The sequence below is a fragment of the Bombina bombina genome, chromosome 3 (assembly GCF_027579735.1).
Source record: "Bombina bombina isolate aBomBom1 chromosome 3, aBomBom1.pri, whole genome shotgun sequence".
NCBI classification, from domain to species: Eukaryota; Metazoa; Chordata; class Amphibia; order Anura; family Bombinatoridae; genus Bombina; species Bombina bombina.
In genome coordinates this window covers 1001633631-1001657799 of record NC_069501.1, presented here as the reverse complement: position 1 = coordinate 1001657799, position 24169 = coordinate 1001633631, and the positions used below count along the sequence as shown (strand labels likewise).

General features: G+C 38.6%; 1 protein-coding gene across 1 annotated transcript in view; it reads left to right on the top strand.

The window, feature by feature from the left end:
- The first annotated feature begins 21937 nt into the window (after window positions 1-21937).
- The window catches only part of LOC128654307 (retinol dehydrogenase 7), a 138465-nt gene continuing 136233 nt past the window's right edge, over window positions 21938-24169 (top strand). Inside the window, exons 1-2 of the mRNA XM_053708169.1 lie at window positions 21938-21953; window positions 23690-23730. The gene's annotated coding sequence lies outside the window, so the exon portion shown is untranslated. The remainder of the gene's footprint in view (window positions 21954-23689; window positions 23731-24169) is intronic.

Below are 24169 nucleotides of genomic sequence, written 5' to 3'. Positions count from 1 at the left end.
TATTAACAATAACTTAGAACACTGGATGTAAAGAGCAGCATTTGAACGCATAATATAACTAACAAGAGTAGCGTTTTGAACCATAAGACATTAATTAATAGGGGAGTAGATTAGCCAGTATTTACGTAGCCACATGATTTATGCAATGAATCTAAAAGACAAATGAGGCTTTGATCAAAATTACTATAAAACCACAATATTACTGATATTCTATAATCAACATATATTACAATATGGAGTGCTGCTGGAATTGTATTTAAAGTGCTGTAAAGGCAGGGTATATAACCGCAATTTTAGCAACTATTGAACCAATAGCAAATCAATATTTTGTAATAGTCAACAATAATTAACCTCAGCAGTTTGGATATCATTAGCCGTGTTAGAACTACAGCCTGTATCACATTTAACAGTGTTAGAACTGCAGTTTCACTAATTATTTTCATTAACAGCAAACATCTATATAATGCATGAAATGTACCGTAATTTAACCGGACAAACCTATTAACATAGCATTGTAACGATACAAGTTTGCTGTTATAGTGATCAAACTACAGCTCAAATTATAACTTCAGACAATATATGTGTTGAAGGAATATACACTTAAATATTTATATATTGAATGAATACAAACTTAAAAGTTTTTTACAACATTGTTTATATATATATATATATATATATCTTTTCACTGAAACTATGTAACTAACACAAAAGGTGAATTCTTTTTTCTACACAACAATTCTAAGTGCTGTGAGAACTTAAACATTTCTGGAAAATCTTTATATAAAAAAAAATATATAACAACTTATAAGTGCTGAGAGATCTAAAACATATCTGAAAGATTGTTACATATTTAAATAGTAACTTTAACAAGGGAATGAACACTGCCCCAGGTACAGACCTTTATAGTGTTTAACAAGGGAATTCGCACTGCCCCAGGTACACATCGTTATAGTGTTTAACAAGGGAATTCGCACTGCCCCAGGTACACACCTTTATAGTGTTTAACAAGGGAATGCACACTGGCCCGGGTTCACACCTTTATAATGTTTAACAAGGGAATGCACACTGCCCCAGGTTCACACCTTTATAATGTTTAACAAGGGAATGCACACTGCCCCAGGTTCACACTTTTATAGTGTTTAACAAGGGAATTCGCACTGCCCCAGGTACACATCGTTATAGTGTTTAACAAAGGAATGCACACTGCCCCAAGTACACACCGTTATAGTGTTTAACAAGGGAATGCACACTGCCCCAAGTACACACCGTTATAGTGTTTAACAAGTGAATGCACAGTGCCCCGGGTACACACCGTTATAGTGTTTAACAAGGGAATGCACACTGCACATTTACACACCGTTATAGTGTTTAACAATGGAATGCACATTGCACAGGTACACACCGTTATAGTGTTTAACAAGGGAATGCACATTGCACAGGTACACACCGTTATAGTGTTTAACAAGGGAATGCACACTGCCCCAGGTAAACACCTCCATAGTATTTAACAAAGGAATGCACAATGCCCCAGGTACACAACGTTATAGTGTTTAACAAGGGAATGCACACTGCCCCAGGTACACACCTTTATAGTGTTTAACAAAGGAATGCACATTGCCCCAGGTACATACCGTTATAGTGTTTAACAAGGGAATGCACACTGCCCCAGGTACACACCTTTATAGTGTTTAACAAGGGAATGCACAGTGCCCGAGGTACACACCGTTATAGTGTTTAACAAAGGAATGCACACTGCCCCAGGTACACACCTTTATAGTGTTTAACAATGGAATGCACACTGCCCCAGGTACACACCTTTATAGTGTTTAACAAAGGAATGCACATTGCCCCAGGTACATACTGTTATAGTTCTTAACAAGGGAATGCACACTGCCTCAGGTACAGACCTTAATAGTGTTTAACAAGGGAATGCACACTGCCCCAGGTACACATCTTTATAGTGTTTAACAAGGGAATGTACACTGCCCTAGGTACACACCGTTATAGTGTTTAATAAGAAAATGTACACTGCCCCAGGTACACACCGTTATAGTGTTTAACAAAGGAATGCACACTGCCACAGGTACACACCTTTATAGTGTTTTACAAGGGAATGCACACTGCCCCAGGTACACACCATTATAGTGTTTAACAAGGGAATGCACACTGCCCCAGGTACACACCGTTATAGTGTTTAAAAAGGGAATGCACAGTGCCCCGGGTACACACCGTTATAATGTTTAACAAGGGAATGCACACTGTACAGGTACACACCGTTATAGTGTTTAACAAGGGAATGCACACTGCCCCAGGTACACACCTCCATAGTGTTTAACAAAGGAATGCACACTGCCCCAGGTACACACCTTTATAGTGTTTAACAAGAAAATGCACAATGCCCCAGGTACACACCATTATAGTGTTTAACAAGGGAATGCATACTGCCCCAGGTACACACCTTTAGAGTGTTTAACAAAGGAATGCACATTGCCCCAGGTACACACCTTTATAGTGTTTAACAAGGGAATGCACACTGCCCCAGGTACACACCTTTATAGTGTTTAACAAGGGAATGCACACTGCCCGAGGTACACACCGTTATAGTGTTTAACAAAGGAATGCACACTGCCCCAGGTACACACCTTTATAGTGTTTAACAATGGAATGCACACTGCCCCAGGTACACACCGTTATAGTGTTTAACAAAGGAATGCACATTGCCCCAGGTACATACTGTTATAGTGCTTAACAAGGGAATGCACACTGCCTCAGGTACAGACCTTAATATTGTTTAACAAGGGAGTGCACAGTGCCCCAGGTACACATCTTTATAGTGTTTAACAAGGGAATGTACACTGCCCTAGGTACACACCGTTATTGTGTTTAATAAGAAAATGTACACTGCCCCAGGTACACACCATTATAGTGTTTAACAAGGGAATGCACAGTGCCCCGGATACACACCGTTATAATGTTTAACAAGGGAATGCACACTGTACAGGTACACACCGTTATAGTGTTTAACAAGGGAATGCACACTGCCCCAGGTACACACCTTTATAGTGTTTAACAAGAAAATGCACAATGCCCCAGGTACACACCGTTATAGTGTTTAACAAGGGAATGCACAGTGCCCCAGGTACACACCTTTATAGTGTTTAACAAGGGAATGCACACTGCCCGAGGTACACACCAATATAGTGTTTAACAAAGGAATGCACACTGCCCCAGGTACACACCTTTATAGTGTTTAACAAGGGAATGCACACTGCCCCAGGTACACACCTTTATAGTGTTTAACAAGGGAATGCACACTGCCCCAGGTACACACCTTTATAGTGTTTAACAAAGGAATGCACACTGCCCCAGGTACACACCGTTATAGTGTTTAACAAGGGAATGCATACTGCCCCAGGTACACACCTTTATAGTGTTTAACAAAGGAATGCACATTGCCCCAGGTACACACCGTTATAGTGCTTAACAAGGGAATGCAAACTGCCTCAGGTACAGACCTTTATAGTGTTTAACAAGGGAATGCACACTGCCCCATGTACACACCTTCATAGTGTTTAACAAAGGAATGCACACTGCCCCATGTACACACCTTTATAGTGTTTAACTAGGGAATGCACACTGCCCCATGTACACACCTTCATAGTGTTTAACAAAGGAATGCACACTGCCCCATGTACACACCTTTATAGTGTTTAACTAGGGAATGCACACTCCCCCAGGTGCACACCATTATAGTGTTTAACAAAAGAATGCACAGTACCCAAGGTACACAACGTCATAGTGTTAACAAGGGTATGCACACTGTCCCAGGTACACACCTTTATAGTGTTTAACAAGGGAATGCACATTGCCCCAGGTATTTACCGTTGTAGTGTTTAACATGGAAATGCACACTGTCCCAGGTATACAGTTTTGGGCTAAAATATAAAGTGCAATATCTCTGAAAATAAACACAAATATTCATTTTTGAAGCACAAATCAACACAAACACAGCACAAACAAATGGTGTATTGTTTTTCACAATTAAATTACATGGGGTGGAAAGTGGGCGGAGATTGAGGTCACACAGGCTAAAATATAAAGTGCCATATCTCTGAAATAAAATCGGTACAAACGTTTTTGCACCACAAATCAGCACAAACGTAGCACTAACGAATGGTATATTTTTTTCATGATTTAATTACATGGGGTGCAAAGTGTGTGCAGATGAGGTTACATGGGCTAAAATATAAATTGCAAAATCTCTTAAATGAAACTGGCACAAATGTAGCACTAAATAATGGTATATTTGTAATCACAATTTAATTACATGGGGTGCCAACTTCACACAGCTAAGAATTTGCATTGGGGAACCTATTCCCACAGAGTAGTTATGTACATTTCTACTGCTGATATAATTATTTATCATAAAATTAACTACAAATTTGTCATTTCAGGACAAGTAATATGTGATTGATGGTGGTTAATGATCTGCAGGTGCAACAGAAAAAAACAAAAAACAGAAAGCAATACCTTGTACTTCAGAGAGGAAATTCAGACTATAAAATAGAGAAGCTTAAAGGGACAGTCTACAATAGGATATGTATTGTTTTAAAAGATACAGTAGATAATCCTTTTATTACCCATTCCCCAGTTATGCACAACCAACACAGTTATATTAATATACTTTTTACCTCTGTGATTAACTTGTATCTAAGCATTTTCTGACAGCCCCCTGATCACATGACAATGTATTTATTATCTATTGAGTTGCATTTAGTATTGTCTTGTGCCTGAACACAGTGTTGTCTATATGGCTCACAGTCTCTTGTTGTGAAAAGCAATTTAAAAGCATGTGATAAGAGGCAGACCTCAAGGGCTTAGAAATTAGCATATGAGCCTACCTAGGTTTAGTTTCAATTAAGAATACCAAAGCAAATTTGATGATAAAAGTGAATTGGAAAGTTGATTACAATTACAAGTCCTATCTGAATAATTAAAGTTTAATTTTGTCTAGACTGTACCACCCTAATCTAATAAAAAAAAAAAAAAGGTGCTTTTATTATAGCCCATCAACTGTAACCACCACCTACCTCATCACAATTAATCCACTTGGACTGCCTTTATGACTTCTTCTGTCCCCCCCCCCTTTGACTGCCCTCCTGGGGTGGACCTTGATCTAATAAGGATATAATAAAAAATAACAGAAATAAATCAGAAATACTCAAAGAGTGAAGAAAAACATAGCAAGTGACCTATCACTCAAGTCATAGCACTCATACAACTCAAAGTCCCCAAACAAATCATCTTTCTTTTGATGCTCACTGAAAGGTAAAGGGACATTGCAGTTAAAATTGAAATAGACATTAGTGCATAACATTTTTAATTTTGAATAGAAGCATTTCTGCTATACACTTGCTTAGCAAAAATGTTTCTAGTGCAAGTTATTACCGTTTTCAGTAAGAGCTTTTACTCTGTGTAATATGGTTTATGCACCAGCATTTAAAAAAATGTCTGCTCTGAGATCTGGTGATGACTCTGTTTAAAATGCTTGCGCATGGAACATAGAGCACATAAGGGGTGCAGGATGCATGAGGTGTTTGGGAATAATCATAATTACTTTAAAATTTCAAGCTTGTCAATGTGTAATGTATATAATGATGTATATGCAGTGTATCCCATTGTAATAAATACACATATGTATCTGTATTTGTTGAAACATAATCATCTTATTTGTATGTTTAAGTTATGGAGACGTTTTCTATATGTTTGGGCAATATGCCAAGAGCTTCTTTGTGTAACATAACACACATTTTGCTATTTATTTATTATATTTATTTTTTGTTTTGGAAATATCTGACATTTCCTGGAGCCGGAGGTTAATTGAATGTATGTTATCGGTTGATCTGTGGGTGCTGAGCATCAAATGCCTTTTGTTGTTAATATTTAGTTGATTACGCCTGGTTGGATGGATTGTTATCACTGAAGTTGATGTTGTTCATGCTTAAAATGGGTGACTTTTCACATATCCAATCAAGAGGTCTATTCAAATCTTTCTGATTTTATTATTTATATTTATTTATTATTATTATTTATTGATATTGTAAAAATGGGAACAAGCATTTTTTTTTGTTTTGTTATAGGGACATGATACCCAAAAGTTGAAGCACATGAAAGTGATGCAGCATAGCTGTAAAAAGCAGACTATAAAATATCACCTGAACATCTCTATGTAAAAAACGAAGATATTTTACCTCAAATGTCCTAAGTATTTTTAACACCCCACTGTAAAGAAACTTTAAGCAGCCAGTCAGGATGCTTGTCCCAGGGCTTGCAAAGAAGTGTGCATCTGGCATGTGTAGGCACAGTCATGTTATTTTCCTATTCAGTTTAAGTAAGTTCTGTGAAATCACAGCAAAGTCAAAGCATTATCTCAGAATTGCGGATGCTGATTGCCTATTTTTTCTCCCCAATTTGCAGATGGACAGTATAACTTTTTACACAGCACTTACTCTGATGAGCTGAAGATATTTTGAGGTAAAATATCTTCTTTTTTTACATAGAGATGCTCAGGTGATATTTTCTTGTCAGCTTTTTACTGCATTACTTTTGAGTGATTTAGCATAGGAGTATTATGTCCCTTTAACAAGGTGATCACAGTCTTAACGAGTCCAACACAATTGAAATCAATAACTCATGAGTTATCTCTATTTTTCAGGAACATTGATAACTCACATAACGTACCAGCATTGGATCTCATTAGGAGGATGGTGGCCGATATAAAGTGGGTACATGCCTTGCTCTGTGATGTGAGGATATGTTGGTCCAATGTAGTTGCTCGACTGCACTGGCAGTACATAGCAACCCAGAGGGCAGTGTATAACATCTGTAAGAAGCTCAACAGGGAGGTAGGAAGAGCTGTTATGGCCTTGGGTGGCTTTGTTATCAGGCACAAACTAATCACGGATGACAAAAAGGACCTTTATCGCCCTGATGAATCGCACTTAACGGATGCTGGGTTGGATTTATTCATGAATGACATCAGGAAGGTACTATTACTGATAATCTAAAAAAGAAAGAAAGGGCAAAATACATGCATTATAAGCTGGTTAGCAGTTGTTAAATGACTGTTATATAGTCACTGTTCAAAAAAATAAATTAAAAATAATAATAAAATATTTGGATTATAATGTTTTTTAAAACAAAGTTGGTATGGTTAGTTTGTAAGTTATGTTAAGAGGTACCTGTTGGTTAAAGGTGGCGGCAAGAGTAAATTTAGTAACTTTCCTCTTGTGGCGGTTGGGCAAGGCCCTGGGAGCGGGCATTAAGAGAGAAGAGTGACGGTCTAGAAACAGGTAGGGGAGACGCCCACTAGGCGCCGGTCTTAGGGGTCCTCTCCCTTACGAATTGCAGACCGAAGATCTCTACACAACACAGCTCTCTCTCTATGCCATTGAGCATGAACAGCTGGGTGTCCATCTGCAAACACCAGAGGGGCCTTGTCCGTCTGTCAGTAGGGATTTGGATATGAACGAAGTTGTCAGTTATGAATGAACTTGATACAAGTTTTAGTTATGTTTTGATTAACGAGTGCCTAATATTGGATAATATTAGCCATAGTTTAAATCTGTTTATTGAATAAACGTGACCGTGATGGGTATTTTCTCCCAACCAAGTTGTTGTGTTTTATTTATTACAGTTATAGTATTAGAGTATGTATGACGTAATAGGGGGTTTATCTCTTAAAACACATATTGGCAATATTAACCTGTTTGTAGCAATGTCAATCCCCTCTCTGGCATGTTAAGTCCTATATTGCCCCCAGTATGCAAAGTTAACCACACTTTACACATTATTAACCCCCACTTGCTCAGAGTTAATTGGTGTTTAACAAGACAAACCAGGAGTTAGCTAAGCAAGCCAGCACTCCAGCAAGTTTTCTCAGATGAGTCAGATCTTTGTTAGCTGCGTTGCAACTTTTTCTATACACATCTACTATATGTCTTTAAGATTTTTTCCAGTGTAAATGCAACAGAAGCAAACTATTTTTGCCACACTGTACAAAATAAAAACACAATCGCCTAGATTTAGAGTTCTGCATTAGCCATCAAAAGCAGCGTTAAGGGGTCCTAACGCTGCTTTTTACCGCCCGCTGGTATTTAGAGTCAGTCAGGAAAGGGTCTAACGCTCACTTTCCAGCCGCGACTTTTCCATACCGCAGACCGCCTTACGCCAATTGCGTATCCTATCTTTTCAAGGGGATCTTCCTAACGCCGGTATTTAGAGTCTTGGCTGAAGTGAGTGGTAGACCCTCTACCAACAAGACTCCAGCCGTAGAAAAAAGTCAGGAGTTAAGAGCTTTATGGGCTAACGCCGGTTTATAAAGCTCTTAACTACTGTGCTCTAAAGTACACTAACACCCATAAACTACCTATGTACCCCTAAACCGAGGTCCCCCCACATCGCCGCCACTCTAATACATTTTTTTAACCCCTAATCTGCCGACCGCACACCGCCGCCACCTACATTATCCCTATGTACCCCTAATCTGCTGCCCCTAACATCGCCGACACCTACATAATATTTATTAATCCCTAATCTGCCCCCCCCAACGTCGCCACTACCTTACCTACACTTATTAACCCCTAATCTGCTGACCGGACCTCGCCGCCACTATAATAAATGTATTAACCCCTAAACCGCCTCACTCCTGCCTCAAAAACCCTATAATAAATAGTATTAACCCCTAATCTGCCCTCCCTAACATCGTCGACACCTAACTTCAAGTATTAACCCCTAATCTGCTGACCGGACCTCGCCGCTACTCTAATAAATGTATGAACCCCTAAAGCTAAGTCTAACCCTAACACCCCCCTAAATTAAATATAATTTTTATCTAACGAAATAAATTATTTCTTATTAAAAAAATTAATCCTATTTAAAACTAAATACTTCCCTGTAAAATAAACCCTAATATAGCTACAATATAAATAATAATTACATTGTAGCTATTTTAGGATTTATATTTATTTTACAGGCAACTTTGTATTTATTTTAACTAAGTACAATAGCTATGAAATAGTTATTTACTATTTAATAGCTACCTAGTTAAAATAATTACAAAATTACCTGTAAAATAAATCCTAACCTAAGTTACAATTAAACCTAACACTACACTATCAATAAATTAATTAACTAAACTACCTAAACAAAGAGGTATCAGCGCACATCCATTTTCCAAAGCACAACATTTTTTACTGCTGCAAAAAATTGCCTGCAAATACATCAAGAGACAACTATTCTTTTTTAAATAATATTGGGAACTTAGTCACACAATATGGCCATATTCTGCTTAGCCATTCACCACTTTCAAGGTGCCCCAATTCGACTGGTCCTACTCTACAGTCCTTTTGCCATGGAAGGCTGAAACATTCCTGCTTTTACTCTTCATAATAGAATGAGACTCCCTGGCTTTTTATTCACAACTCTATAACCCTGTTATGAGCACACCTGAACTTGGGTGGGGTGCTTAAACCAATGGGAGATGGTCAGTCTCCCTGGTAATTTTAAATACAAATACAAATACAAAATTTGTTTTTTTAGCACACCTTACAAAAAGTTTAAATCCACATCTGGGAGTGCTGCCAATATGACCCAGTAATTACACAAACAAAGAGGTATCAGCGCACATCCATTTTCCAACGGACAACATTTTTTACTGCTGCAAAAAATTGCCTGCAAATACATCAAGAGACAACTATTCTTTTTTAAATAATATTGGGAACTTAGTCACACAATATGGCCATATTCTGCTTAGCCAGTCACCACTTTCAAGGTGCCCCAATTCGACTGGTCCTACTCTACAGTCCTTTTGCCACAAAGGGCTGAAACATTCCTGCTTTTACTCTTCATAATAGAATGAGACTCCCTGGCTTTTTATTCACAACTCTATAACCCTGTTATGAGCACACCTGAACTTGGGTGGGGTGCTTAAACCAATGGGAGATTGTCAGTCTCCCTGGTAATTTTAAATACAAATACAAAATTTGTTTTTTTAGCACACCTTTCAAAAAGTTTAAATCCACATCTGGGAGTGCTGCCAATATGACCCAGTAATAACTAAACTACCTACAATTACCTACAATTAAATCAACTAAACTAAATTACAAAAAAAACCAAACACTAAATTACCAAAAAAAAAAAAAAGATTACAAGAATTTTAAACTAATTACACCTACTCTAAGCCCCCTAAAAAAATAACAAAGCCCCCCAAAATAAAAAAATGCCCTACCCTATTCTAAAATAAAAAGTTAACAGCTCTATTACCTTACCAGCCCTTAAAAGGGCCTTTTGCGGGGCATGCCCCAAAGAAATCAGCTCTTTTGCCTGTAAAAAAAAACATTCAATACCCCCCCAACATTACAACCCACCACCCACATACCCCTAATCTAACCCACCCAAACCCCCCTTAAAAAACCTAACACTAAGCCCCTGAAGATCTTCCTACCTTGTCTTCACCCAGCCGGGTACCATCCGATCCGTCCAGAAGAGGGTCCGAAGTCTTCATCCTATCGGGCCGGAAGAGGTCCTCCAGAGGGTCCGAAGTCTTCATCCTATCCGGTCAGAAGAGGTCCTCCAGAGGGTCCGAAGTCTTCATCCAGGCGGCATCTTCTATCTTCTTCCATCCGGAGCGGAGCGGGTCCATCTTGAAGCAGCCGGCGCGGATCCATCCTCTTCTTCCGATGTCCTAACACCGAATGAAGGTTCCTTTAAATGATGTCATCCAAGATGGCGTCCCTCGAATTCCAATTGGCTGATAGGATTCTATCAGCCAATCGGAATTAAGGTAGGAAAAATCTGATTGGCTGATTAAATCAGCCAATCAGATTCAAGTTCAATCAGATTGGCTGATCCAATCAGCCAATCAGATTGAGCTCGCATTCTATTGGCTGATCGGAACAGCCAATAGAATGCAAGCTCAATCTGATTGGCTGATTGGATTCTATCAGCCAATCGTAATTAAGGTAGGAAAAATCTGATAGGCTGATTGAATTGGCTGATTCAATCAGCCAATCAGATTTTTCCTACCTTAATTCCGATTGACTGATAGAATCCTATCAGCCAATCGGAATTCGAGGGACGCCATCTTGGATGACGTCATTTAAAGGAACCTTCATTCGGTGTTAGGACGTCGGAAGAAGAGGATGGATCCGTGCCGGCTGCTTCAAGATGGACCTGCTCCGCTCCGTTTGGAAGAAGATAGAAGATGCCACCTGGATGATTACTTCCGACCCTCTGGAGGACCTCTTCTGGCCGGATAGGATGAAGACTTCGGACCCTCTTCTGGACGGATCGGATGGTACCCGGCTGGGTGAAGACAAGGAAGGAAGATCTTCAGGGGCTTAGTGTTAGGTTTTTAAAAGGGGGGTTTGGGTGGGTTAGATTAGGGGTATGTGGGTGGTGGGTTGTAATGTTGGGGGGGCATTGTATGTTTTTTTTTACAGGCAAAAGAGCTGATTTCTCTGGGGCATGCCCCCCAAAAGGCCCTTTTAAGGGCTGGTAAGGTAATAGAGCTGTTAACTTTTTATTTTAGAATAGGGTAGGGCATTTTTTTTATTTTGGGGGGCTTTGTTATTTTTTTAGGGGGCTTAGAGTAGGTGTAATTAGTTTAAAATTCTTGTAATCTTTTTTTTGTGGTAATTTAGTGTTTGTTTTTTTTTGTAATTTAGTTTAGTTGATTTAATTGTAGGTAATTGTAGATAGTTTAGTTAATTAATTTATTGATAGTGTAGTGTTAGGTTTAATTGTAACTTAGGTTAGGATTTATTTTACAGGTAATTTTGTAATTTTTTTTAACTAGGTAGCTATTAAATAGTAAATAACTATTTCATAGCTATTGTACTTAGTTAAAATAAATACAAAGTTGCCTGTAAAATAAATATAAATCCTAAAATAGCTACAATGTAATTATTATTTATATTGTAGCTATATTAGGGTTTATTTTACAGGTAAGTATTTAGCTTTAAATAGGATTATTTTTTTTTAAAAAGAAATAATTTATTTTGTTAGATAAAAATTATATTTAACTTAGGGGGTGTTAGGATTAGGGTTAGACTTAGCTTTAGGGGTTAATACATTTATTAGAGTAGCGGCGAGGTCCGGTCGGCAGATTAGGGGTTAATACTTGAAGTTAGGTGTCGCAGATGTTAGGGAGGGCAGATTGGGGTTAAAACTATTTATTATAGGGTTAGAGTGGCAGGAGTGCGGCGGTTTAGGGGTTAATACATTTATTATAGTGGCGACGAGGTCCGGTCGGCAGATTAGGGGTTAATAAGTGTAGGTAAAGTAGCGGCGACGTTGGGGGGGGGGGGCAGATTAGGGGTTAATAAATATAATATAGGGGTCGGCGATGTTAGGGGCAGCAGATTAGGGGTACATAGGTATAATGTAGGTTGCGGCAGGGTCCTGAGCGGCAGATTAGGGGTTAATAATAAAATGCAAGGGTCAGCGATAGCGGGGGCGGCAGATTAGGGGTTAATAAGTGCAAGGTTAGGGGTGTTTAGACTCGGGGTTCATGTTAGGGTGTTAGGTGCAGACTTAGAGAGTGTTTCCCCATAGGAAACAATGGGGCTGCGTTAGGAGCTTAGCGCTGCTTTTTTGCAGGTGTTAGTTTTTTATTCAGGCCAAACTGCCCCATTGTTTCCTATGGGGGAATCGTGCACAAGCACGTTTTTCCAGCTAGCCGCTGGTATTGAGAGTTGAAGTGGCGGAAAATATGCCTCTACGCTCCCTTTTTGGAGCCTAACGCAGTCCTTTAGAGAACTCTCAATACCAGTGTTATTTAAAAAGTGTGGGGGAAAAAAAACATGCATAGCTAACGCACCCCTTTGGCCGCAAAACTCTAAATCTAGGCGAATGCAACTAATAAAGACATGAATTATCCATGAAGCAATTATTGCTTAGTATAATTATTGCCATATATTTAACATACATTTTCAGTAATTTTATATACAGGGAGTGCAGAATTATTAGGCAAGTTGTATTTTTGAGGATTAATTTGATTATTGAACAACAACCATGTTCTCAATGAACCCAAAAAACTCATTAATATCAAAGCTGAATAGTTTTGGAAGTAGTTTTTAGTTTGTTTTTAATTATAGCTATTTTAGGGGGATATCTGTGTGTGCAGGTGACTATTACTGTGCATAATTTATTAGGCAACTTAACAAAAAACAAATATATACCCATTTCAATTATTTATTTTTACCAGTGAAACCAATATAACATCTCAACATTCACAAATATACATTTCTGACATTCAAAAACAAAACAAAAACAAATCAGTGACCAATTTAGCCACCTTTCTTTGCAAGGACACTCAAAAGCCTGCCATCCATGGATTCTGTCAGTGTTTTGATCTGTTCACCATCAACATTGCGTGCAGCAGCAACCACAGCCTCCCAGACACTGTTCAGAGAGGTGTACTGTTTTCCCTCCTTGTAAATCTCACATTTGATGATGGACCACAGGTTCTCAATGGGGTTCAGATCAGGTGAACAAGGAGGCCATGTTATTAGATTTTCTTCTTTTATACCCTTTCTTGCCAGCCACGCTGTGGAGTACTTGGACGCGTGTGATGGAGCATTGTCCTGCATGAAAATCATGTTTTTCTTGAAGGATGCAGACTTCTTCCTGTACAACTGCTTGAAGAAGGTGTCTTCCAGAAACTGGCAGTAGGACTGGGAGTTGAGCTTGACTCCATCCTCAACCCGAAAAGGCCCCACAAGCTCATCTTTGATGATACCAACCCAAACCAGTACTCCACCTCCACCTTGCTGGCGTCTGAGTCGGACTGGAGCTCTCTGCCCTTTACCAATCCAGCCATGGGCCCATCCATCTGGCCCATCAAGACTCACTCTCATTTCATCAGTCCATAAAACCTTAGAAAAATCAGTCTTGAGATATTTCTTGGCCCAGTCTTGACGTTTCAGCTTGTGTGTCTTGTTCAGTGGTGGTCGTCTTTCAGCCTTTCTTACCTTGGCCATGTCTCTGAGTATTGCACACCTTGTGCTTTTGGGCACTCCAGTGATGTTGCAGCTCTGAAATATGGCCAAACTGGTGGCAAGTGGCATCTTGGCAGCTGCACGCTTGACTTTTCTCAGTTCATGGGCAGTTATTTTGCGCCTTGGTTTTTCCACACGCTTTTGCGACCCTGTTGACTATTTTGAATGAAACGCTTGATTGTTCGATGATCACGCTTCAGAAGCTTTGCAATTTTGAGAGTGCTGCATCCCTCTGCAAGATATCTCACTATTTTTGACTTTTCTGAGCCTGTCAAGTCCTTCTTTTGACCCATTTTGCCAAAGGAAAGGAAGTTGCCTAATAATTATGCACACTTGATATAGGGTGTTGATGTCATTAGACCACACCCCTTCTCATTACAGAGATGCACATCACCTAATATGCTTAATTGGTAGTAGGCTTTCGAGCCTATACAGCTTGGAGTAAGACAACATGCATAAAGAGGATGATGTGGTCAAAATACTCATTTGCCTAATAATTCTGCACTCCCTGTATAGTTAAAGAGCCATTCAAGTGATAATATTACATGCTCTAATTTTTTACAGCTTATCCTTTTAACATTAGTAATACTGCAACTCTATGTGGTTAATCCCAGGCATGTGGTTTAAACTCATAGTGAAAGTACCATTTAGGACCTGTGGAGTACTGTTGGTCCAGAGAAAGAAACTGTCATTGATCTATACAGAGAGTTACAGCTTTTGATAAAGATAAATTGACATGTTCTGACCAATTAGAGTATGTCCTTAAATAATGCTGTTTGCTGGGGTTGTATATGAGGACTTATTGACATCACTTATGCTCATTTTAGAGTTAATGGTACTTTAAATTACTGAGTTGAGTACATGTACACATCATTAACTTACTATATGATCTTTTGTGTTTGCCAAGTATTTTTATTAGCCATGTATATAAATTACGTTTTAACAATATTGAAGATTAGGAAATCAGAAATAATTCATCCAAACACATAATCATTAAAACATGGTTGTCAGATTAATAAACACTGTCCAAACTTCTGAATCTTTGTACATCAAACACACACACATATAATTAGCACAAATATAACACAAACTAATGGAATATATCTTTTTGCAATTTAATTACATGGGGTGGAAAGTAATTCGAGATTGAAGTCAAATGGAATATAATGTGCAATATCTACAAAACCAAATCAGCACAGATTTTCGTATCTGGAACACAAATCAGCACAAACGTAGCACAAATGAATTGTATATTTTTAAGATTTAATTACATGGGGTGGAAAGTAGGTTAAGATGAGGCCACATGGGCTACAATATAAAGTGTAATATCTCAGAAACAAAACTGGCACAAATGTTCATTTTTGCAACACAAATCAGTACAAACATAGCACAAATTAATGGTATATATATTTTTTCCCCATAATTTTATTACATGGGGTGGAAAGTGGGTGGAGAGGATGTCCCATGGTCCAAAATATAAAGTGCAATAGCTCTGAAATGAAACCTGCACAAATGTTAATTTTTGTTGCACATAGCACAAGGACAGCACAAACAAATGGTGTATTTTTTTTATTTTTTTTTATTTAATTACATGGGGTGGAAAGTGGGCAGAAATTGATGTCACATGCGCTAAAAGTTAATGTGCAATATTTCTAAAACAAAACCAACATTTTTCAGGCACAAATCTGCACAAACGTAGCATAAATTAATGGTATATTTTTTCATAATTTAATTACATAGGTGGCTAAAATATAATGTGCGGTACAAATCAGCACAAACACAGCACAAACAAATGGTGTGTTTTTATTAGTTTTTTTACAATTTAATTACATGGGGGGAAAGTGGGCGGAGACTGAGGTCACATGGGCTAAAATATAATGTGCAATATCTCTGAAATGAAACTGGCACAAATGTTGATTTTTGCGGCACAAATCAGCAGAAATGTAGACCAAAAAAATGGTATACATTATTTCATGGTTTAATTACATGAGGTCATATAGGTTAAACTATAAGTTGCAATATCTCAGAAATGAAACTGGCATAAAAGTAAATTTTTGCAGCACAAATCAGCACAAACATAGCACTAACAAATAGTATACTTTTTCATTATTTAATTACATGGGGTGGAAAGTGGGCGGAGATTAAGGTCGCATGGGCTAAAATATAAAGTGCAATATTACTGAAAATAAACCAGCACAAATATTCATTTTAGAAGCAAAAATCAACACAAACGCAGCACAAACAAGTGATGTATTGTTTTTCACAATTAAATTACATGGAGTGGAAAATGGGTGGAGATTGAGGTCACATGGGCTAAAATATAAAGTGCAATATCTCTGAAATAAAATTGCTACAAACATACGTTTTCGCACCACATATCAGCACAAACGTAGCACTAACGAATGGTATATTTTTTCAAGATTTTATTACATGGGGTGCAAAGTGGGCACAGATGAGGTTACATGGGCTAAAATATAAAGTGCAACATCTCTTAAATGAAACTGACATAAATGTTGATTTTTACGACACAAATTAGCACAAATGTAGCACTAAATAATGGTATATTTGTAATCACAATTTAATTATACGGGGTGCCAACGTCACACAGCTAAGAATTTGCATTGAGGGACTGTCAGGGTGCCAGGAATCAGACTGAGATGAGAAGTGCAAAAATAATCACACCTTTATTAATAGCAAAAAATAATAAAAAGTCCACAAGTCAAAAAACAGGCCAGGAATCAAAACCAGAGCTGGTAGTCAGACGAGCCGAGTCAGGAGCGAAAGCGAATAGTCAGACAATCCGGAATCAGGATCAAGGAGAACAGCAGAGTCAGGAACAAACCAGGGATCAGGAACCAGGAGGGACATCAGACAGCCAGGTAATACACAGGAGCTCTCAAAAACAGGTCTGAGACATTGCAAGGGCAAAGCATACTGAACAGAGGCCCTTTAAATAATAAGTGATGACATCACAATTCTGAGACTGCATCCTGTCTCACACGGATGATGTACACCAGTCTGGCCATAAAAGGAAGTGCAGGAAATGAGCAGAATCACACAGTATGCACCAGAGTCAGTAAGAGAGGTGAGTAAAATGGCTGCCAGCAGCACATGGCAAACAAAGCAGGGAAAAAAACCCTGACAGTACCCTTCCCTCAATGACCCCTCCCCCGCGGGAGGACAAAAGGCTTATTTGGGAAACGGGCATGGAAGGCACGGAGGATGGCGGGAGCATGAACATCAGAGGAGGAAACCCATGAACGCTCCTCCGGACCGTAGCCCCTCCAGTGAACCAAATACTGTATGCGGCCCCTGGACATACGAGAGACAAGAGTCAATAATGCTGCTGACCTCATACTCCTCATGATTGTCAACAAAGATAGGATGGGGACGAGGCAACACAGTGGTAAACCGATTACAAACCAAAAGTTTCAAGAGGGAGACATGAAAAACATTGGAGATGCGCATTGCAGGAGGAAGGTCAAGAGTGTAGGCCACAGGATTGACCCATCGGAGTCTTCGAAAAGGACCAACATAACGGGTAGCCAGTTTTTTGGAAGGCACGCGAAGGTTCAAGTTGCGGAGGACAGCCAAACTCTCTCACCAACCTGGTAGGAAGGTGCGGGCTGACGCCTACGATCAGCCTGGAATTTTTGGCGCTGCATAGAACGATGAATCCTGAATCTGCACCCACGTGGAACGGAGTTGCCGAAGATGCTCCTCAAAAGCCAGAATACCCTGAGACATCAATAAATCGGGTAACAAGGATGGTTGAAACCCATAATTTGCCATCAACAGGGATAATTTGGAGGAAGCATTAATAGCACTATTACGAGCAAACTCTGCCCAAGGTAACAGTTCAGACCAATTATTGTGGTGATCTGAGACATAGCAATGGAGGAACTGTTCCAGAGCTTGATTAGACCGTTCCACAGCCCCATTGGATTGAGGGTGATATGCCGAGGAGAAGGAAAGCTGGATCCCCATTTGAGCACAAAAGGAACGCCAAAATCTAGAGACAATCTGGCTACCCCGGTCCGACACTATCTCCTTGGGTAACCCATGAAAATGGAAGATCTCCCGGGCAAAAATTGAAGTAAGCTCCTGAGCGGTAGGCAACTTCTTCAAGGGAATGCAATGTGACATTTTAGAAAAACGGTCAACTACCATAAGGATAACAGTATTGCCATTGGAAACAGGGAGCTTGACAATGAAGTCCATGGAAAGATGTGTCTAAGGACGCTCATCATTAGCAATAGGTTGAAGAAGATCCACAGGAAGACGGTGTTTGGGAATAATCATAATTACTTTAAATTTTCAAGCTTGTCAATGTGTAATGTATATAATGATGTATATGCAGTGTATCACATTGTAATAAATACACATATATATCTGTATTTGTTGAAACATAATCATGTTATTTGTATGTTTATGTTGGGCAATATGCCAAGAGCTTCTTTGTGTAATACAATTTGTTATTTATTTATTTTATTTATTTTTTGTTTTGGAAATATCTGACATTTCCTTTAGCCTGAGGTTAACTGAATGTATAGTATCAGTTGATCTGTGGGTGCTGAACATCAAGTGCCTTTTGTTGTTAATATTTAGATGATAACTTCTGGTTGGATGGATTGTTATCACTGAAGTTGATGTTGTAAATGCTTAAAATTGGTGACTTTTCCCATATCTAATCCAGAGGTCTATTCAAATCTTTCTGATTTTATATATTGATATTGTAAAAATGGGAACAAGCATTTTTTTTGTTATAGGGACATATTACCCAAATGTTGAAGCATATGAAAGTGATGCCTCATAGCTGTAAAAAGCTGACTAGAAAATATCACCTGAACATCTCTATGTAAAAAAGGAAGATATTTGACCTTAAATGGCCTAAGTATTTTTTTTTTTTTAAATAGTTTTTTTATTGAGGATTTTCAAACAATACAACAGTTGGCAATGGTCACAGCCGATGCAATTGTAAACTCAAAAACATACAAAATACATGTACAAGATATATTGAAATTAGTGATTGAAATAAGAAGTGACATGAGCTTCTGAATCCTCCTTTTTATGATGATAAGAGCTTATTTCGGGACTACTGAGCGAACCCTGTACGGGTCATATGGTCATGAAGATGATGCAAACAAGGTAGTCTCTAGGGAGGTCCCTTCAGGACTTTATGATGAATGTATATAGGGGAGGGGGGATAGTCAGCGGGCAGAGAGCCGCTTTAAAATATAGGGTAATGAAAAAGGGAGGGAGGGAGGGACGGAGCCATTTATAACAAAGCAGTGAGATATCTAAAGAAATGGAGAAGGGAGTTAGTGGCATGCACAGAGGAGAGAGCATATATGAAGTCGTACATGAATAACATGAATTACAATAATAGAGTGGATTTAAAGTGCTACACTTAGGACCTTTCTTGTGATAAGAGCCACAAGGACATATTATATGCGGCACTAAGGTACTATAGAATATAACAACAATAACAATTTAACTGTTCAAGACATCTGCATCCTTATATAGGCTATTACTATAAGTATGTTAGAATGTGACACTAAGCCTATATCTGAGTTGTCACAAGCGTATAATATAGTAGGTAAGAATGCTTACATACACATCTAATTTTAACATGAAACTACTGTCTATATATACACATGTAAGTATACAGACTTGTGCACAACATGTAGTAAGAAAAAATAGGTGTATGTATCCGTACCACTGTTAGAAACTAATAGCATACTGGGATATGATACAGAGGTATATAGCACAAAAAAGATGAGAGAAGTGCACGAGTTAGTAACAAAGTGGAACTTAACATAGATTTGTATATATCTCACATCCTCTATGCATATTAGTAAAAGCTGGGAGTTTCTCCTAGGAGGGTATATTGAAGTAGACCTAGTGGAAAGCCAGGGCACATAAAAGGCTGCTTGTGATATCCATGTGACGAACAGGGATAAACCTATTGGCAATGAACAATAGCTACAGATATCATAATCTATATACCTTATAAATAAGAAAGCAAAAGAAGCCTGACATATGCCACAAAGCAACAGCCTATGTGACGTAGGTCAGGAGGAGTATGTGGGGGTGGAGTTGTATATCTCATAGCATAAGACAGTATTGGTAATAAAACCCCACATATGAGAAGTTTACCAAATGTTCAGTAGGGGAAGCAATGTTTTCAATAGCAAAACAGTGATGCATTATCCTGGCTACAGACAACACTCTATCCAAACTAAACAGAGGGGTATAAACTTAACAGTATTAGGAGATTACAATATGCTTAAAGTTTTTAGGGCTAATCATGCCAAGCTTAGGACATTACTATGTTACATATATGAACATGTGTATACAGCATTTTCTAAACCCATATAACATGGAAGGGGTGAGTAGAAATTAAACATTAAATCATGGAAAGACAAAGTCTAGAAATGCAAGGGCTTAGATAGCTATTGACAAAGGTAGTGCAACACGGGCTCTACTTCAGCTAGAATGTACAGTAGAAAGAGCAGTCAAGTGTGACAAGAGGTATGAGACCACCTCAGCCATACCCATAGTCAGCCGTCTCGCATCTGAATGTCCCGGGAAGTCAGAGTCATATTATGAGCCCACTTCTGCAAATTGATCGCAAGCTTCTCCTAGTTTCCCATATGAGGTCAGGTATTTCCTTGCATCCTTCGAGATTCGCACCCCTTCATACAGAACTTTGGTTGCGATGCCTCTGCTTACTAGTGAGTCGGCTGAACCGACCCAGATTGTATCTTTTCCTGGGTCCCACAGTGATCTCCATATCTTGTCCGGGCTGTTTAAGAAGCGGTAGGCAGTGAGGGGAAAGCTTTGTAGCTGTAAATCATGGGGGAATGCAAGGATTGTATATTTAAGGTCCCAGAAGTTAGTCAGCCAGCTGTGACTAAGACAAATGTTGTCTTCTTCGGTATAGCAATAAGGGCCATAAAAGCGTCCGGTATAAGGTGGAATCCACCGTAGTTTCATGGTGTGACTGAGACTCCCCAATGTCTCTGTGTAATAGCGCACAGCACCTACAGGCCAAAGTGGGGCTTCTTTGCTTTTTCCTGTGTCCCTTAAGTCGCACGGAACAATCTGCAGGTCGGCCAATATAACCTCCTGATAGCTGAAAACAGGCCCAGAAGTAGGTCCTCCTTTGAACTCTGGTTTATCCTCGGCGGCGCTTTGTAAAACGGGGGGAGTTGCAGGTTCATACGTCTCCATAGCCTGTGGTTGGTAAACTGTGACAGCTGCCAATTTCTCCATTATAACGCTCAGATCTTTCTTGAGCTCGCAATAATAATCTTGAATTAGCTGCGTCGTTGCGATCTCCCAACTGTTAAGGTATTCCATCTTAATCGAAAATGGCGACATGCATCCCTCTAGAGAAACACTTAATGCCTACACCAAGGACTGTTGATTAATAATATACGTGACCAGCTTTCCCCTTCGTAAAAAAAAGTTAAAGTCCAAAATAGCATAAAAAAGGAGGTCTCCTTTTCAAAATAATGTCACTTTGTAGATTTATAATTCAGGAGCTCCAGCAATGTGCGTCCTATAGCTTTGGCGGTTGGCTCTGCCCCCCCCCCCCCCCGTCCTAAGTATTTTTAACACCCCACTGTAAAGAAACTTTAAGCAGCCAGTCAGGATGATTGTCCCAGGACTTGCAAATAAGTGTGCACCTGGCATTTGCAGGCACAGTCATGTTATTTTCCAATTCAGTTTAAGTAAGTTCTGTGAAATCACAGCAAAGTTAAAGCATTATCTCAGAACTGCGGATGCTGATTGGCTATTGTTTTTTTTTTCATCTTGCAGATGGACAGTATCTGAAGTATAACGTTTTACACAGCACTTACTCTGATGAACTGAAGAAATTTTGAGGTAAAATATCTTCTTTTTTTTGCATAAAGATGCTCAGGTGATATTTTCGTGTCAGCTTTTTACAGTTATCCTGCATTATTTTTGAGTGATTTAGCATAGGAGTATTATGTCCCTTTAACAAGGTGATCACAGTCTTAACAAGTCCAACACAGTTGAAATCAATAACTCTCACGAGTTTTCTCTATTTTTCCAGAACATTGATAACTCACATAACGTTTGATCTTCATTTCGGAACAGCTTCCAGAATGGCCGTTAATGGCCGACGATGCACAGACACTGGAACTGATACACAAAAAATAATTTTAATGGTGCAATAAACGATTAAACCCATCTTGGTGTATTCATGCCCTTTCACATAACATCATATCCCTATCAATTTCACAGCCAATCACAATCCTCATCTAAGTTGCCAAAATACAACACCATTCAAAGCATCAATTTTAGAAGTGTACCAATGCAGACAGGAAACAGGCTGGCAGAGCAGACCTCAAGAGTTGGAATGAATTTAAAAACAAAAAAATGATTGACAGTGAAGGAAGGCAGAAGAGTCCAAAGGGAAGTAGTGCAGGAAGTGGCAGTGGTGGTCAAAGGGAAAGGACAAAGAGAGTAGAGGCAGGGAATAGGGCAGGAAGTTCACCAAAAAACAAAACAAATAGCTATGCTACAGATGGAGGTGAGATCACATGTGAAAAGTCCAAGATTGTGATAACCCCTTTATGTGTAATTAAGAAAATTAACCACTTAAGGACCAGCGATGCACCCTGCATGTCGCTCTTCTTTCAATGGGGTTTGAGTTATTAATAGCGTGGTCTTGCTGCCAGTGGTGAGACAGCACTATTTCCTGTGACCAAAATGAGGGGTCTTGCTGCTTGCTGCGGGACCCACGCTTTTACAAGCAAGAAAACCTTAAAATATGCATTCATTACTTATTTTGCCTGCTTTTTCTGTAAACTGCCTCTGAAAATTGTGCTTCTTCCACCCTCTCAAAAATTAGAACTGTAAATTACATCAGGCTTTCAAGGGGTAACTGAAATGGACTACTTTTAATTTTCAAAATCAACAAAATCACAGAGTTACATTTTACAATGTAAGACTTAAAGGGACATAACCCCCCCCCCCAAAAAAAAAATTACATTATTCAGATCGAACATACAATTTTAAACAACTTTTTAATTTACTGCTATTATCACATTTTCTTAATTTTTATGTGATCTTTTGTTGAAAAGCAGGAAGGCAAATTCAGGAGTCTACTTTCTGTAGTACTAGATAGCAGAAGTTTTGCAACAATGTTATTCATTAGCAAGAGCACTAGATGGCAGACATGTGCAAGCTACCTATCTAGATATATCTTCAACAAATACTAACAAGAGAACAAAGCAAATGTTAATCATATATATAAATTAGAATGATGTTTTTAAATTGTAGTCTCTATCTGAATCAAGATAAAAAAATATTTGGGTTTTTTGTCCCTTTAATTAGTGTTATATATAATGTATGAATAAAAAAGAATACTGTATGCAAGTTTAAATGAAGCCAGTTTTGCATTTAGGATATTTTTTTCCAAATAACACATAAGTTGGGCCTAATACAGTAATCATAGCACATAGGTTTCACAAGGCTAGTTTCACAATCTATCATAAAATTGACTATAAACGTTTCTTTTATTTGAGGACACAATGTGACCTCTGGTGGTTAATGATTTGCAGATTTAAAAGTAACTTTTACTCTTTATTTAGAACATTAAAAAGGACGGCATTGGTGGACAATACGCAGAAAGGTAAGAACAGGTTACTATACAGAGGAATTTTTATACAGTACTAGAAAGAGAAGAAAGTTTAGTTTATGGAAGGAAACTTTCTGTTGTCTCCTCTGAAATTTGAATTGATATTCTAAACACATGAACACAACCTGGATCAATAGATATGTTATTCTCTAAGTATATAAATCACAATAATAAAAAGTATGACATATTATATGCTGGTAGATTGTATATGGGAATATACACATACAGGTATACCCCGCTCATACAGCGGGTTAGGGACCGGAGCCCAGCTGTAAAGTGAAAACCGCCTTAAAGGGAAACAAGGCAGTTTTAGCTTTCTTTTCACTTGCCAGTGTGTTTAAATTTTTGAAAACATGTTTGAGCTAACATATTTTAGGAGTGCAATAGTGCGACGTTTAGTTTAACACTCACACAGCACAGTATTCAATAAAAA